Below are 19,718 nucleotides of genomic sequence, written 5' to 3' on the forward strand. Positions count from 1 at the left end.
ACATTTGTAATAATGAAGATGCAATTTAGTACATGAAGGGCCAGATTTACTAACAGCTTGCGCCAGTGCAAACTGTCTTTTGGCGTTAAAATAGTACTGTCAGGATTTAATTAGCGCTGAAAAGGCAGTTATTTTTGCACCTGACCTTATTGACACAAAATTTATGGGAGGAGAGTAAAAAATTTACTAACGTTTGCGTTTGTTTAATTACTGGTATTTGCGCCATTATTTAAAGCAGCACTATGTAACTTTTGGCGCTCTGGCGGTTAATAAACAGAACTGCACACATCCCGCGGAAGAACATTCCAACCGGAGCTACTTCCCTAAAAAAGCATGTTTTAAAGCAGGACTGATCATTGTAGATTGTGTTGGTATTGATCTGGCTGCATCTGTGTTCTTTAATGTGCGCACTGTTAGTAAATCACCCGCATAATTTTCCCCTCCCATCGGCACTTTTATGGAATTGCGCTCTAACGCTAATTTGCCCTGTTTAGTAAATCTGGCCCTTAAAATGTAATGACATGACAAATGATTAAATACACATTTAACATTTAATTACTATTACAAAGTGCACTTTTTAAAAGGGTACTTAAGTGTGTTAAGAAACAATCATGAAAGTTTACTCTCTTTAAGTAGACTTAAATGGCCTTTTACAGTATTTCATCAATTAATGGAGCTGAGGAAGAGTGTTTAGACCCTTCTCATGAAACAAATTTGACTGCAACAAATCAATAAGATGTAGATGGAGTCTGCAGGGAGGCAATAAAGAGGTCTGCAGTCAGGCCAAGTTCTCGTAAGACCAGGGCAATGAAAGCAGCACTATACTGCTACTGAAGAACGGAGGAACAGCAAAAGAGCTAAAGAAGTGATGGGGGCCTGGAGGAATATTTACTGAAATCTACTTGGCTCCAGCTTCATAATAATTCAGCTTAACAAAGACAAATGCAAAACAACATCCAGCAGAAGAAAATGGCTGCCAAGAGAACAAAAAACATTGAGCTCAACACCATCATCGATCACGACCTGTACAATAAGCATTGTACCATAAACACATGCCACTGACGCTCTACATCATGGTAATCCAGCATCGTCCTAAATGTAGCTTGAATCGTCTCCAAGATCAAGGCTGAGATATCCCCAAGCTTAAAGCACATTCGCTCAAATCAAAGACAGCCAGTGTTCGCTGCTTTGTCTCGCCTTTCTCTCGCTCATCCCGCTAAATGAGGAACATATGTACCCACCCCATCCCTCACGGAATAAAACTTTCTCTGCTTGCCTTCATTACTTCCTCTTCGTCATCTGTCTCTCAGTCCACGCTTTCTGAGCTGTTCGTTCCTCTCTCCGATTCATTCCACGTTGATGCTACAGTAAACTCCAGAGAGAGGGAAAAATAGAGAAAGTTATGACCATGAGAACACATTTACTTCTTCAATTCCATTTTAATTGCTACTTTTACAGTTTACTCTGCACTGTTACTTTATTTCACTGCTGATATTGTTAATACTGCTTATTTATCACATTATTGTAGTTTTACAATACATAGTTTCTCATTTTACACAGCTATGCCTTTGTCAGTACAAGTGGATGGTTTTGTCATGCCAGTAATTTACACAAAATGTAAATAAAAATTGAAAGCACGAGAGCGGGAGACAGAGAGAGATCAGATAGCAGTGTTCTCATTACCAGGATGATTAGCTGCTCTGGAACAGTAACAGAAAGGTTGAATAACACTACAACAGGAGATGTGAAACACTCGGTCATTCACTCACTCCTATAAATAAAGAGCTGAGCTGCACTGCTCATTAGCCAGAATACAACTTACTGCAGTTCCTCAAGCTTGGTAATATAACACTTATAACAATATAACACAGAAAAAAAACACATTACACATTACTTTTATTATGTGTAGCTTCAACAAGAACCCCATTTATTGTTTTGATTAGGTGAGGTATTTCGAGGAAATACATAAAAGTGATTCTTCAAGTAATTGCACTTTTGTCTTGAAATCTTGAAAAACTACACTTCCTCAAATTCTGTTGCATCTATAAATGAAATATTTATCACATGCATTTAGATCTTATTTAAATCTTATTTATGTGTACATTTTCGACTTTTTTGTGTGTAAATGTCACCATCATTCACATAAGCAAATACACATTTTTTGTGTTATGTGTAAATTTCACCATCATTTGCATAAGCAAATACCAAAAGGTCTGGAACATCACAAGTAAAAATGTACACTTTTATAAATTGAAACACAAAGAAAATCTGAGAATGCATCATGTATTTGGCCTAGATTGCTGTCATCGCATCATTCGCATAAAAAAAAATCCAAAATCATGTTACAACAGTATATGGACGGCCAATTTTAACCATAAACAGCCCTGGTGTGACATTTTTTATAACCATTTAGACTTATTAAATTAAATGACAGAAATGCAGCTTATAAGGCTTTTAAGTGCAAAATAGACAAAAAAGTGAAAAATATTTTAAAAACTGTAAAATATCTTTTACAGATATTAAAAAAAATATATAAAATATAATTAAAAAAATAAAAATCTAATTTACATTAAAACAAAAAATAATTAACTAATTCTTCCATTAAAGGTAATGTAAAATTATTTTTTACTAAAAAAAATAATTCAGGAGACACAAAAAGGAACTTTAAGCTATTACAATCTGTTTTAAAGACTTTTTCATTAAAATCATCATAGTGGATAGAAATGTTTTCCTAACTGAAGAATCACCCACAAAAAGATGATTCATGAGTTACTGGAATCAACTATGTTAGAACAATAATACATTTAACAAGCCAGAAAAATGTAAGCAAAAAAAAAAACACTCCTCTGACGATAGAAATGTTTTCCTAACTGAAGAATCACCCACAAAAAGATGATTCATGAGTTACTGGAATCAACTATGTTAGAACAATAATACATTTAACAAGCCAGAAAAATGTAAGCAAAAAAAAAAAACACTCCTCTGACGCATTTCTTTCACATTGGTGTGGCAGTACTCACCCCCTGTGCAGCTCCTAAATGAAGAAAGCATGTGATGCTTTGCCGCTCTAATGGCAACCAGTGAGCAATAAAGGAAGCTGGGGTGAGGTCAAAGCAGAGTCAGGCTCTCAGCTCTTCATCTTTCCTCTTCCCCTCGGGTCACACTGATCTGACGACAGAAAAAAAAAACACTCTGAGGTGTCTAAAGCAAGTCTCTATGGGTTTCTCTTAGAAAAGCACCTGGATGTGTTTACTTTAAAGCTTAATAGGTCAGAAACTGCTCGAATTGTGCGTCATGTGTTAGATTTGTAACAGAACAAACCAGGGCTGTTTAGTGTACTACTAAAAATATTTAAAATGAAAACAGTGGGAGTGGGGATGGAGAGGGACATCGTCCCATCAGTGGCTTGTCACCCCGCATTCATTTCTTAACGAACACAGGCAGAGACCTGGACGGTCAGGGTCCTTATGCCAACATGGGGCCAGTTCAGAGCTACAGTGTATTAAAATTCTAAAATAAGAAAAAAAGACTCATTTGTAAAGTTTAATAAAAAAATATTGAACAAGAAAACTAATATCTAATTATTACTGCATGCCAAATTCATCAGCATATATATATAAAAGGTCTGCCCATATTTCTAACCCTAATTGCCAATAGCTGTATAGTTAATAAAAATTATCTTGTATTTGTTGTATGGTGTTTCTATTGTATTATTCAACTGCCAACTGATGGAAAACAGTAAATAGCTGAAATTATAAATCAATTATGTAAATTAAGGATGATTTTTCCTTTGTAATGGGAACAGATTCACAAACTGCATACGAATGCACAATGTCGCACAAAGGAGAAAACAGGCTCTTCTTGTTGTCTGAATCAAAATTAACCTACTAATCTAACAGCTCAGAGGAATGAGTCCCTCATAAAGCCATGCTGAAGAGGGATTTCACAATCAATGATGCATTGTGGTTTTCCAGGCTAATACCAGAAAAGAGGAAAATATCAGGCCAAGAGCACAACCTCAAGCTATGAGACGAGATTTTTTTTGCGATTTACCTGAGGTAAAAGTGCAATCTGGTCTATGTGTGACATTCAGAAGAACATAGGACATTCAATCAAATGAAAACAGTGGGAGTGGGGATGGAGAGGGACATTGTGCCATCAGTGGCTTGTCACCCCGCGTTCATTTCATTAATGAACACAGGGAGAGACCAAAAAGAGCACATTCAAGACTTTGATGGAAAGATTCATGTTTGGAGATGAAGGGAGATGAGAAAGAGAGAGAAGAAAGGATAGAGGGAGCGAGGGAGAGAGAGAGAGGGAGATAACACAGTGCCAGCAGCGCATTCGGGCAGATTACTGAGGTATATGCGGTTCACGCAAATTCATAAAGCTAATATCAAAGCAACAGCTGCAGGAGATTCTCCCAGGCTGAGGGGAGAGAACATGTCAGGACAGAAGCTAAAAGCAAAAAGATAAATGTAATCATCTTAATGGCAACTGGACGGGAGTATCATCGTGTGTGTGTGTGTGTGTGTGTGTGTGTGTTGGTGTGATACACACATCTGCCACTTCCACCTCGCTCTCATGCTGAAATAATAATTTCCTGAGAAGCTCTTGGTGCTGTCTTCAGGGTCTAATATTTTATACAGGAGCTATCTAAAAACTCTAAATGAGTTCTGGGCCTCCTTAAGATTACTTTTCAAAAACGTTAAAAAATGCAAACGCCTTCAAAGAGCCACATGAAGTGAGCACCAAAGTGACTTCCTCTTCTTCAATCTTATTTGAAAATCACTGTGATGATGGAGCCAAGTTAATTAAGGCCTTGTCTTGTTCCCTTGACTTGCACTGGTCAGCCTTCATTTCCTGTTATCCAAAATAGTAAATTCACATCCAAAATTCATTATAAACCCTATGAATCACATGTGTAATAGAAATGTTGGTTTCTGTATGTTTCTTTCATTTGCTCTTTAGTTCTTATCTTAAAGCATTAAGTGTGTTAGACCAAATAAAGAATGTAATGCTTGAGCTGAAAAAAAAGATGCAAGACAAGTGTGAGACACATTCTTAGCTTCTCAGAAGATGATTTGCATTAAATACTTAGAAGGGGAAATAGACAGATACCCAAAAAGGAGACATTATGCTGAGTATGAATTATGATTGGATGAGATGGAAACATCCTGGTTTGATTAGCATATAAATTCTGAGTCAAAGTGTTCCTCTCTGTTACACACACTGCAGATGTATGATTGCCTGACCTTCTTGCAAGAATAAACTCTCTATATTTTTATTCTACAATACTCAATACTTATATATATACAATACTTGTATGACATTTGAGTATTTAAAGGGATAGTTCACCAAAAAAAGGAAATTCTGTCATTAATTACTCACCCTCATGTCGATCCAAACTCATGAGACCTTTGTTCATCTTTGGAACACAAATGAATACATTTTTGATGAAATCCAAGAGCTTTCTGACCCTCCATAGATAGCAAGGAAATTACCATGGTCAAGGCACAGAAATGCAGTAAGGACATAGTAAAAACAGTCCATGTGACATCAGTGGTTCAACTTTAATTTTATGAAGCTACAGGAATATTTTGTGCACAGAGAAAACAAAAATAGCAACTTTATTTAAAAATTCAACGTTCCAAAGATGAAGGTCTTATCGGTTTGGATCGACATGATGGTGAGTAATTAATGACTGAATTTTCATTTTTGGGTGAACTATTCCTTTAAATACAGTACATAGTTCATAGTGAACATTCTGTCATTGTTTGCTCACCCTCATGAAGATATTTTGAGAAATGTTGTTTGTTCACACAACTGAAGTCAATGGCCACCAAAACTTTGGTTCGGTTTGCATGGTTACCAACATTCTTTAATTTATTTCTTAGTTCTACTAAGATACATACAAGTTTGGAATGACATGAGTGTGAGTAAATGATGACATTTTATTCCTTAATATCATCCACTAAAAACCTAAACATACCTAAAATTTAAAAACTCTAAAATTATTACAGTTTAAAAGAAAAATCCTTTATGGATATCAGAAAAAAAAGAAATATCTTAAATCATGGTTTATAATAGCTTAAGTATGATTTGACCCCTTTAAACCATCCACCTTTTCAGAGCTGTTCTCAAAAGCCTTCTGAGCATGCCCAGTAACTTCTGCCCATCAGTACTGTTATATGTCACTGTCAGATATGGAGGACTGAGGGAGGAAAATAGGGAGAGGGGCAGCCGTAATTTATAGCATTAAATATGAATCATGGATGAAATTATGTGGACCAGCAAGGCTCTTGGCCAGACCCTCCCTCCTCCACATGCAAGGACATGACACAAAAAGATGCCATGTCCTCAGGATGTAAGGCAATAAATTTAAAAAATGAGTGATATAGGGAGAAAGAGGTGGAGGAGAGGAGGGCTTTGGTGCTACAATAGATGTAGCATGAACTGATGTACTGAGAAGAGACTATAGGAGAGGTTGCTGCAAGACAACACAGACCAAATGGTATCAGATGCAGTAATAAGAAAGAAATAACAAATTAAGGTGCAGTAAGCAAGATAAACAAAATGAAGAAAAGGTACAAAGGGAGATAAAGTTTAGAAAAAATGAAATACCAGAAATATATACGTTCATTTACATGTTAAAATATATTAAAGTAACAGTTACGATACCACTCAGGAAGATTGGAGGAAGATTTTTATTTTATTGAAGTAATTGATTGATAGGCTACTTTTATTCAGGAAGAATGCATTAAATTGATCAAAAGAAGCAGTAAAGACCTTTACCAAAAATTTACTTGTTTAACATTAAATAAATAAATAGGTTACCAGAAAAATATTAAGCAGCACAACTGTTTTCAACATTGATATTAATAAGAAATGTTACTTGAGCACCAAACGAGCATAGAATGTGACACTGAAGACTGGAATAATGGCTGCTGAAAACTCAGCATAATATTTTGTGCAATACATATATGATAGGAAACAAACCGCGGGAACTACTCATTTTCATGCATTCAAACACATGTACTCCTTAGAGTCATAACATTACTAGAAAGGTAATGGTCCGAAGACTGCGGAACAGTCTGGGCTCCACGACTCCCCTTATCTACACAGCCATTTATAGACACATCAAAGCATCCAATGGCAATACCTTGAGGTCGCTAAACTGCTGATAACCCTTCCGAAAATGCAATGGAACTTTAGACGTCACCTGAATTGCAAATTAAATAGCTGCTTTTCATTCTGCAGATTAAGTTGCCTGTTGCTGTGGGCAAAGATAAATCATTGATAAAATATGACTTATGCAGCATTCATGAGACACATCAACACAGCATGCACGCAGGGTTCTGGATGAAGGGTACTTAAACAGGAATCAGATAAAATACTAATGAACAGAATCAGCTTAGCTTAAATGTAAAGTTTTATTCTCCAAATTTGTGAGAGACTATTGTGAAGCATTTTGTAGTGTAAGTTACCTTAATATTGTAAATGCTGTGACCCTGTGATGCTTGCAGTAAATTGCTATTTGTTTTAGTGGCCTTCATGTGTTAAATTCTAGCCATTCAACCAATGGTGTGAGTTTAGGGTGGGACTACCTGTTTGTAACATTTAGTACAGTTTGATGGCACAGAAATTACACACTTCACCTTTAAAATGCATTCATTAAAATTAATGTGTTTACTGTGTCCTAAATTGTAAGAAAAAACAGGTTCACAGAGGCTCTAAATGGATTTCAAGGTGCTCCCTTTTACTATTTATTTGTCCTCTTTTGACCTACATCTCTGTGATTTTCACTGCAATCACTTTAAATGATGGCTGTGCTAAGAGCCTTGAGGTGAACTAAAAACCATGCATGAAACTGTGCATCCATGTGTCTGTCATCTGTCAATTTTACCTATCTTTCTCACACACACACACACACTTGTGCGCACAGCTCTTTCTGAGAGTCCTGAGGGTACATCTCTCTGAGTACCAGACACAGACAGCATAGAGTGCCTTTGGAGTCATCTAAAAAGTGCACAGACAACACCAGTGCCTTTACCCAAATGTTCTTTGACATGATGTCCTCAACTTAGCTTAAATTTAAATAAATCAAAAACAACACTAGAGCCCACTGATTTCCTTTTGTGTTCCACTGGAACATATACAGACTTGGAATGATGTTATGTAAATGATGACACATTTTCATTTTGAATTAAACTATCCTTCTAAGATTAACATGAACATTTGGCAGATGCTTTTATCCCAAACAATTTAATGCCTATTCACACAAAAAAAAGGTTAACTATAGCAATAACTATATTGCACTACACTATATGGACGATATAACATTCTGTTTACTATAAATGTGCGCTGCAGAATCATTCAAAAAAAAAAAAAGGAATTGATTGGAACTCGTTGTCACTAGCTGTGTCCCAATTCAGAGGCTGCATCCTTTGAAGGACATGGACTTCAAAAGTCACGCTTTCGAAGGCCACGAAGGTCAGACCAAGCATTGTTAACTGGACTTTTATTAAAAATTATATTCAATGCTGAAAACAAAACAGGATTCACAACCTGTCTAAATATGTTCACCTTGGTCTATTTTTGTACATAATAAAAGGTATAAACTATCTATAAAATCGTATCGTAATACGATAACGGTAAACATATAAACCACTTTAAAGTGCTTTTTTTTTGTAATGTTCGATTTTCGATTAAGTTGAAACCTAATACTTACATTTAAAAGTATAATTCAGCATTTTCTCTCAAAACAAATCCTATCGTGTAACGAATCATCCACTGAAGGCGAGCGTAGTGAAGAACCCAAGTGCAGTTTATTTACAGTGATCCAAACACAGGAGGGTGGTGGAGTGGAGGCGGAACTGGGGAGGGACGGAGGGCCAGGCCCATGAAGCGGAACAGGCAGAGCAGGGAGCCATGGCGGAGCAGGCAGACTGGGGAGCAATGGTGGAGCAGGCAGAGCGGGGGGCCATGGCGGAGCAGGCAGATCTGGGAGCCATGGCGGTGCAGGCAGATCAGGGAGCCATGGCAGTGCAGACAGATCAGGGAGCCATGGCGGAGCAGGCAGAACAGGGAGCCATGGCGGTGCAGGCAGAACAGGGAGCCATGGCGGTGCAGAGACATGGACAGACCACTTGCCTGTGACCGAACAAGCAGAGAGTTCTTGAATGGCCTCCTTGGCCGTGAAAGGACAGACAGTGAGTTCATGAACGGCCTCCATGGCCGTGGCAGGACAGACAGTAACATGACACAATGAACAAGAGAACCAATGGCATGAATACATGAGGGCAAGGGAAGCATGACACAAACAGGGTGAAACAATTACAAAATAAAAGACATGAAAACATGAACCAAAACCCAAACACCACATTACATATCGTCACTGATGCACAATGAATCTAGGGATAGTTTTTTTTTTTTCTAAACAGTGACTCATCAGAACTCAAACTCCCAATTATGCATTACCGAGGGAGTCATTACACTCATTTTCAAGCCACTGAAAGGACCTTTCCAAATCCAGTGTGACTACTGAGGTCACTGAAGACTAATCAAGCCCTGAGAACTCTTGTGAGAACCTTTCATCTGTTTGTTTGATTAATCATTCATGTTAAGTGTTTAGTGAGCATCTCTTTCTTTGTGCTGTGGATTATGCCTTCTGTCCCCAGGGCCCATAAAATACCCCTCATAATACCATCACACACACACTTACACATATCACTTACCCCTCTTGAGTGCAGACAGCTTCCTCATGAATACTGCTCTCCGATTCAGTCTTACTTTTAATAATGAACTAGTGTTCATCAATAATACTCTTAGTTTAGTCGTAGTAGTGTCACATGCTTAGCTGGGATAGCACTGAAATTATCAAGATTTACAGAATGCACAAAAGCTTGTGTGATAATTTTGTGAGGCTATTTACTGATGCAGGATGTGTGAACCCATATGTGTTGACTGATTGGAACATGAGTGGGTGCTTCCAATCCATTCTCTATGGGATATAAGGGTCAGGCTTGGGGGATTGAGGGATTGAGAGTGGTGCAGAGCAAAAAAATAGCTGAACTTCATGCAAATGAGAGGCAAGAGTGCCAAACAACAGTCAATCATTGAGAGGTGAAGGCAAGCCAAGTTGATGACGTCGGTCGTGAGCATTTGAAAATCTGGTGCTGATAGTGCTGGAGTTTTTGGTGGATGGAATTTGAATCAGATCTAATCAAAATCTAAACCTAAAGAGATAGTTCACCCAAAAATGAAAATTCTGTCATCATTTACTCGTTCCAAACTCATAAGACTTTCGTTCATCTTTGGAAGACAAATTAAGGTATTTATAATGAAATCTGAAAGATTTCTGTCCCTTCACTTAACTACTGTACCACTTTGATGCTGATGATTTGTGTGGTTAAGTCCAAATTTTCTGAAGAGACCTGATCGCTTTATATGATGAACAGATTTAATTTAGACTTTTATTTGCATATTATTTACATTATTTACATTGATCAGCAAACATAAACAGAAGCTCAACCATACTTTTATTTCTTTTCAGACAGTTTATAGGGCAGATTATCAAAACAATATTACCATAATGACATATCATACACTATTTCTAAACTAATACATTTTGACGTTTGCATCACCAGCTCCATATATATGGCTTTTCTGACCAGGTAAACTTGCTCGGTAGCTCACCTGGTACAGCACTGCACTTGTGATTCAGAGCTTGAGCACGAGTCTCTTGAAACATTGCATGGTTGCTTCAGCAAATACATTTCCAGGGTTCTAGACTTATTCTTCCCACTGGTCACGCTGGTGCGACTAACTCTCTCAATTCGTTACACCAGCACATGATTTGTGTTGTTGTTGGTTTTTGCTACAACATGGGATTAATCAATACACGCTAATGAATAGTTTTTCTGTTATAATAGTTTATAGTTATATGCTAACGGGAGTTCCTCTTTTGCTATGTTATAAGTCGGGCTTCAGACACTTTCACTTTCAAATTCGTGACCTTGATGTCACATTTTACAAGAAAAGATCATTTTCTGTTGTGCTTACATCTACTATACACCATTAACTTTTTAAGACTAAAACAAATGCTTGAAAGATGGAATCATTATTCTTAATGAAAACCATAACAACAATAAACCAGCTAATGACAAACTAGCTTATATAACATTTATTAACAAAAACAAATAAGACGAGGCATACAGTAGCATACACCACATGCAGTTTTATATTGCACATTCTTAAAAAATTGTTGCGTTTGCGTAGGGCTGGACTATATGGCCAAAATTTATATCACAATATATTTCTTAATTTCAGTCGATACGATATAATTCTGATATCGATATGAACACTATTTATCTGAAATAGAAATCTTTTGTAACATTATAAATGCCAATATTCTGATTTGCTGCTCAAAAAAAAACATTTATTATTATTATTATGTCGAAAACAGCTGAGTAGAATTTTTTCAGGTTTCTTTGATGAATGGAAAGTTCAGAAGAACAGCATTTATCTGAAATATAAATCTTTTGTAACATTATAAATGTCTTTATCATCACTTTTGATCAATTTAAAGCATCCTTGCCTAATAAAAGTATTCATTTCTATAATGTCTTTCCAAAAAGAAAAAAAGAAAAAGAAATCATACTGACTCCAAACTAAGCTTTTGAATGGAATAGTGTATAATGTTACAAAAGCTTTTTATTTCAGATAAATGCTGATCTTTGGATCTTTCTATTCATCAAAGAATCCTGAAAAAAATATACTCAACTGTTTTAAATATTGATAATCAGCAAATCAGCATATTAGAATGATTTCTGGATCATGTGACACTGAAGACTGGAGTAATAATGCTGAAAATTCAGCTTTGATCGCATGAATAAATTACATATTAAAATATATTCAAATAGAAAGCAGTTATTTTAAATAGTAAAAATATTTCAAAATGTTACTGTTTTTGCTGTACTTTGGATCAAATAAATGCAGGCTTGATGAGCAGAAGACAAAAAAAAAATAAAAAATCTTACTGTTCAAAAACTTTTGACTGGTAGTGTAGGCTGATTATTCTTATAGATTGAAACAAATGTGCTTTGGCCAGTATAAAGAGTATGAAAAGTGCTCTTGAGTTGCTGCAGAAAAAAATAAATAAATAAAAAGAACAACGACAAAAACATGTTGCTGGAGACGGGCTTATTGAAAATGCAAACTGATTGTCTGCCAGCAGGAGAATGCTTCTTTATCAGATAAAATGAAAATGCCATCGAAACTTTTCTGAAGACAGTCGGTTCCCTTCAGAGATACATTCATATAAATCACCCGCGACGTGTTTTGATTTTGAAACGTGCAGTGCTCATGTTTATTCAATGAAGTCAAATGCCACAAATAAATCAATGTAGCTATGGGAAACACTGGTAATGTATACCGAAATATCGGAAATGTGTTTAAAAATCATATCACCATTATTGAAAAAAATTATATCGCAATACATATTGATATTGAATTATTGTCCAGCCCTGGTCGCAGTCTAGAGACCTGATTCTTTATGTTATGTTTGATTTGGTTAACTCTGTCAGTTAGGTTTAGGGTAGGGTTTGGTATATTATTCCGAACACAATAGGGCATTAAGATTTAGCCTCACTAACCGGACATTTCATTTCTGAACTGCTGTGATATGTACAACAATCAAAGTAATAAAGCATTGCCAGATTGACGTTCATCTATTTCAGAAATAAACAAACAAAAAACAAAACAAAAAAAAACGTTTTTTCATGCACAAAAACATGTGCCACTTACTGGACATTTTACTTTGAAATTGTCAAAAAATGTGCAAGAAGCAATGTAATATTTTGCAGAAATATCATGTTTTTCCAATGAGTTTGGGTTACCTAAAGATTGCATTAGGACATTTTGATTACAAAAAAATATAGTCAGACGTCTTTTTCCTATGAAGCACAGATGCTTTTTGGATCATTCTCAAATCATAATGGAGAACATGATCATCAGGATCAAAATAATGAATAAATCAATGAAAATAATAAACAAATAAATAAACATACAAAATGTGTGAAATTCGTATTTTAAATTTTAAAATAAAAGCAATGAAAATATTTTTTTTTACACCACAGGGCATCAGAGTTAGGAGGAAGGTATCACAAATATCTGATTCTCATTGTGCACTTCACAAGATCATTGAACAAAAAGGACTCTGGAGCTTGTTTCATGAACAAGTGGACATTAAACTAATGGTTTAACCTAACAAAGCCAAACCCAGCGTTAAGATCATTCTCTCATTCTGTCAAACTGTTTCGCTTAGTACCACCAAATTCTCAATTTATCTTTAGAGTATGACATAATGATCTGACAGCACCCTTTGAAAAATGCTCACAAGCTTTTAAAATCTGAGACCTGAGTCTGCCAGCCACCCTACTCAAATACAGGGGCAGTGCCATGTCAGTGTGGATTCTGCCATGCAAATGGCACCACTTATATGAAGAGAGGGCCGTTAATGAGTCTGGAGATATTTTGCGTGAACAGCTAATCAATGTAAGCCCTTGTGAGCATTACTTTTCAGCACTCATTGAGAAGCACTTCTCTCTTGAGGCAGGTGCCCTCCAAAGCAAATGAGGAAAGAGCCCCCTAAAGTCTGACGCACAGACACACACATACGCACCTCCCGTCCACAGCCCTTAATATGAGCTATCCATCCTCCTCCATGCCCTATGAAATATGCCTGTGAATTACCAATAATGGGACCGCAAATGCAAGCTCGGCTCCGACTGTCAGGGTGATGCATGCAGAGAGAGCAGACGGACGACCCCTCTTATGACTCAGGGCTGGTGCTGGGGAGTTTTGTTGCAGGTATTGAATACCTTCATCCAAAGTCATTAGCTTAGCTCCACAAATAGCACACAAGTTTCCTTGTCACTATAGTTGGGGAAGCTGATACAATTGAAGCTTTATGATGTAGCTTAATGATACTTAAAAACTACCCCTCTAAATGTTATTCAAGGAGGCAATATATTTTTTAAATATAAGAATGTCAAAAGATGCCATATTATTTATTGACTGATTGATTAATTGTACTTTTATTAGGCTGCATTCAACTGATCAAAAGTGAAGAATTTTACGGTTACAAAAAATAAATGTCATTTTTTTTTAACTTTCTATTCATCAAACAATCTTGAAATTTTTTTATCAGGTTTTCCATAAAAATATTAAGCAGTGTTTTTAACATTGATAATAATAAGATTTTTCTTTTAAATCAACATATTAGAATGATTTCTGAAGGATCATGTGACACAGAAGACTAAAGTTCCTACTGAAAATAAATTACATTCTAAGATATATTAAAATAGAAAAAAGTTATTTAAAAATGTATAATATTTCACAATATTACTGATTACTTTTTTCAAAAACTAAATTAAAAAAATCCAACCGTCCAAAAAACACTTGGCTTAAAAACAATGACAATCTCAATCACAGTAACAGCTTTAAACTTCAACTGGTAAATTTGGTAAATACTAAACACTAAAACTAAACTACTTCAGTTTAGTTGAAATCATAGTGACAAACAGTTGCATATGAATTATTTTTTGACATGAATCATTTTAACAAATTAATTCTATCAAACTGGACTTTGATGTGCTATGAACTCATATCAGTTCATTCAGTTCAAAAAACAATTCACTGATGGTTTTTAAACTAAACAAATTGATTCATATGACAGTTCATATGCACGACAGAGTGCGTGTTATTACCTCTGCAAAAAATAGTGATGTTGGAAAATTGATACTTGTTACAGGAAATGCCTATTTTGACAATAGATACTGTTGCTACTGTCAGTAACATAACATTTATAAATGAATGAACTGAAAGCTACTAAACTGCCTGTCACTTAGCACTTAAACGAATAAAGGGTGCCAAACGATACCAATTCAAAGAATAAGTTGTGGCATGAATTCATTCTGCCTTGTAAACGATGATCAACCGATATAGTACATCATTAGGTCTTCTGCAATTTTGTATTAGCAACAGCTATTAGCTACAAATTGAGAGCCTTAGTACACTGAGGCATATTAGTCACCCGCAAGCGGAGACAGAGTATTTCTCCTGCTTAATGAGACGTGACGGGCTGCCTATCTGTTCCAATGTTGCACATAAATAAAGACACCTAATGCATTGCTTTGCCATAAGTTGGTCTGAGGCAGCTGAGATCTTATAGGAGAGGGGGAAGGTTCATGTAACAGAGCATGCTGTGCTCATACAGACCTGTTTGCACTGTATGATCTGCCATTCCTAAGCAAACACTGTCATTGTTCCTTTGCTCTTTATAAAGGGAGCCATCTGGAGCCGTATTTGGAGCAACCGTCATGTGACTCTAACATCTAACAATCCTCAAACTGACAGACATCATATCTGAGCACAGAGTAAAGGTAAGCTTGAAGTCTTAGTCAAAACACTTGAATTGAACACCATCATTTTCAAATAGTTTTTCACCAAATGACAACAAAAAGATGGATGGATTGTTGTAGATGTAGCGACAGCTCACTCCATTGGTTTAGAGTCATCAGAAGCTGCTGGGTAATTCTGGTTAAGCATGAAATCAGACATGCAGTGGTGCATGGAAATGGAGTAAAAACACACTGTATAACTGTGCAGATAAACTAATGCAGATAACACAGCAGATGATGAGATACTTCCCTCAAGACAGCCCATATAACACATCACTATCTCTATGTCTCTCAGTCCCACACTTTACCTTTTCATATGCCACCCTGGAAATTAAATAATGAAATTCTCGAAAGTGCAGATGTAAAGGCATGAAGGGCATTAGAAGTGCCATGTTAACCTCAATAAAAAGCCCTGTGATCACCAGATTTCCATTTGAGAGAGATTTAAAAAATCACCTTTTGATTTTAATGTACGACTCGCCAAAGTCCCACAGGCCACATTCACCTTTACTTCAGTGGTACAAAGACATTGTAAAAGCCCAATACAATTCAAAAACCAATATAATTACTCTTGAAAAATTGAGTCAAATGGGCTTTTGATCAGGATGAGCCAAATGTAATGAAATCCTTTGCTTTTAAATGCAACCGTTTCAATATTTATACAGATATTATACAGAAGTATTTTATGACAAATTAGCAATGTTAAATTACACAAGCAGTAAAATACTTTATATCACATGCAGAACTGTATATAGACTAAAGGTAATTTATCTAATGAGTTAGTGAAAATCTCAGCTAGATTATATTGGTGTAGGCCTGGAGACTTCGACTCTGTACCTGATTCAGTAAAACAAAACGGGAATCAATTAGACCTTCTGGCAGAGGTGAAACACACAAGACATGTCCCAATGCTAGAAAACTGGTGCCTGTCATGGTGCTTGTCTCATTCCAACACTAAAAGCCTTGAAAATCAATCTAACTGTACGTAAGGCTAATGTGATCTCTTAAAGAGTACAAGAGTCTTCCCTGAGAGTGATTATCAAGAGAACATGGAGTGAACATGTGTTTTGATTGCCTGTCTACACATGTGTGAATAAGGAGTCTGAGTTCACTGGGTCTACATGAGAGTGCATTTTTCAAAAGACAGACAGCAATCAGCAGCAACTACCTTGTGAATCAATATGACAAAATTATCACTCTTAATTACCTGCCTTCGGTTGGGATAGACTGCCTGTGGCCCTACATAGGACAAATGGTTTGAAGTATTCCTTAAATTACAATACAAATAAACCATTTGTGTTTACTGCCTTAGAAAATTTAAAGGGAAAGGGGGAAATGCATGTGGTAATAAAAATTAATTAATAAAAAAAAAAACATACAATTTGAAAATAACAGAATTCCACCAAGGAGAAAAAGAGAACGCAAAGGAATAGTTGACCCAAAAATCAGCATTTACTGACAATTTACTCAGGCCATCCAAGATGTGGATGAGTTTGTTTCTTCATTGAAAGAGGTCTGGAAAAAAAAAATCACTTGAAATATCACTTTCTCACCAATAGGTCCTCTCTGCAGTGAATGAGAGTCCAAACAGCTGATAAAAATATCACAATAATCCACAAGCAATTTACATGACTCCAGTCCACCAGTCTTATGAATAAAAAGCTGCAAGAAACTAATCCATCTTTAAGGTGTTTTAATGTTTAATCGTCACTTCTGGCCATAATAATCCATCCCCTGTTGTCCTCTCACATCAAATCTCAAGACATATTTGTTTAGAACTGTTGTGGACTGTTTTCGCTTGTAAACAGCCATGTAGCAACTCATAATGTAAGAACTGCACATAATGTAATAAGTATTACATTATAATTGTAATAAAATGTTCATAATGTAATAATTTTCTCAAAACGTAATAAAATCTTGAGCTCATAATGTAATAATAATTTTTCAATGTAATAACAATTTTTCACATAATGTAATATATATATATACAGTATATATACACATACACAGGTGCATCTCAAAAAATTAGAATATTGTGAAAAGGTTCTTTTTTGTAACTTATTTCAAAAAGTTAAACTTTCATATATTCTAGATTAGTAATACCAGCACATAATTAAATGTTTACAACAAAATAATTATCTTTCAATATAATAAATTTGAGCACAAAACGTAATAATAGTTTTATGTAAAATAAGCTAGGCCTATTACATTAAAAGAAAATTCGGCTTATTAGGCAACATTGTGATCTTTTATTTTTTTATAATAAGCTTACTAATTTTGTGATTATGATGTGCTTCATCATTTTTAGCTGCTTTGACCCAGAAACAAGTTTTATGAAGCAAATATATTTAGAATTTTTGAATTTAAACGGTTGTTATAATAACTTGTTTATATTCTACACAAATGTATAGGCTAATGTATTTATAATTTTGGTGATATGATTCTCTATAGAGACGCTTTTATCTTCCAGAGGTAAATGTCACATAACTGACACATTCTTCACAGGCTGTTATACTGATGATTTCACTGTTTGAAACAGCTAATAAGCACAGAAATGATGCATGATTGTAAGCTGTACTTTATTTTTCAACATATCCTCTGATGTACATTCATGTTATAACTTGTATTAAAGTGAAGAAATGTTCATTTAACTTGTGCTCCGTGCTGCTGTTGCCTGAGGCAGATAATGCAATCTATCCCAGACTACATTAGACTTTGGAAACTTTTGTTTTTTCCAAATTTATTCATAAAAAATGCCTTCAATTCAAGGACGCAGAATTTAGTAGGGGTGCAACTGAGTTGTTCCTAGCAATATTATGATCAAACAATTCAAATGTATTTATATATGTAACCACTGTCGTTGTCATCACCACAGACATTACCTGAGAAGTTGAAGTAAATACGTCAGCAAACTGTGCTCTTTCAAGGACGTGCATTTAATGCATGGCCAAAGTAAGAACATAATCTAAGTGTTTAAAACATGCAAAGTAGGATTGCCAACTGTCCCCGTATTTAAGCAACATTACATATTAAATCCATACAGAAAGCAGTTTATGTCACGCCCAGTTTAGGGAGCTAAAGTTTCTATTTACAATGTTTGCAGCTTTGAGCAGTGTAGCTAATTACAGACATGCCCATTGAACCGATGAACTGAGATGAGTGACATGTTCTTTAAAGTATGTTCATTTATGCACTCATTCAATACTTGGTCGGGGCTCCTTTAGCACAAATGACAGCATCAATGAGGAGTGGCATGGAAGCGATCAGCCTGTGGACTGCTGAGGCACTATTGAGCATTCAGCTCGTTCTGTATTGTTGGATCGACTGTTTCTCATCTTTCTCTTGAAAATATCCCATAGATTCCATATGGGGTTCAGGTCAGGCCAAACAATTCAAATGTATTTATATATGTAACCACTGTCGTTGTCATCACCACAGACATTACCTGAGAAGTTGAAGTAAATACGTCAGCAAACTGTGCTCTTTCAAGGACGTGCATTTAATGCATGGCCAAAGTAAGAACATAATCTAAGTGTTTAAAACATGCAAAGTAGGACTGCCAACTGTTCCATCATTCCATTTTAAATCCATACGGAAAGCAGTTTATTGTGTCACACCCAGTTTAGGGTGTTAAACACTCACCAAAAAATCTGTGCATATTTGCATTTGTGCTCTGGAAAGCATCAGATGTTTCTATTTACAACATTTGTAGTGTAGCCAATCACTGACACATCCGCTGAACCGATGAACTGAGATGAATGACAGGCTCAGTGCATTTGAAATTATAAAGGGAGCACTTTCTGCATGCATTCTAGGCTGTAATGCATTCAAAATTTTAATAAAAGGGTTTTTTTCATGATGCAAAGAGGAACAATGTCCCCTCACTAAAGTTCAGCTATAGTTTAGTTATTCTATATAAATGCTAAAATGAATTTCAGACATGAACATATTTGCTTTGCTTCATTCATGTACAAATTATTTCTAAAAAGAAATTAATTTGTACATTAAAAGATTACGCAAAGCAAATATGTTCACGTCTGAGATTCATTTTGGCATGTATACTGATGTTGTTTCTGTTTCAGAAGTGGCTTGGTAGCCCTTTTTCTGCAGACGTCTGAGCGTGGTGACTCTTGATGCACTGACTCCAGCTTCAGTCCACTCTCCCAAGTGTTTGAATCGGCTTTGTTTGACAGTATTCTCTTCCTTCCAGTCAACTTTGCATTTAATATGCTTTGATACAGCACTCTGTGAACA

This window comes from Sinocyclocheilus anshuiensis, unplaced genomic scaffold (genome assembly GCF_001515605.1).
Source record: "Sinocyclocheilus anshuiensis isolate Anshui unplaced genomic scaffold, SAMN03320099.WGS_v1.1 scaffold159, whole genome shotgun sequence".
Taxonomy (NCBI): Eukaryota; Metazoa; Chordata; class Actinopteri; order Cypriniformes; family Cyprinidae; genus Sinocyclocheilus; species Sinocyclocheilus anshuiensis.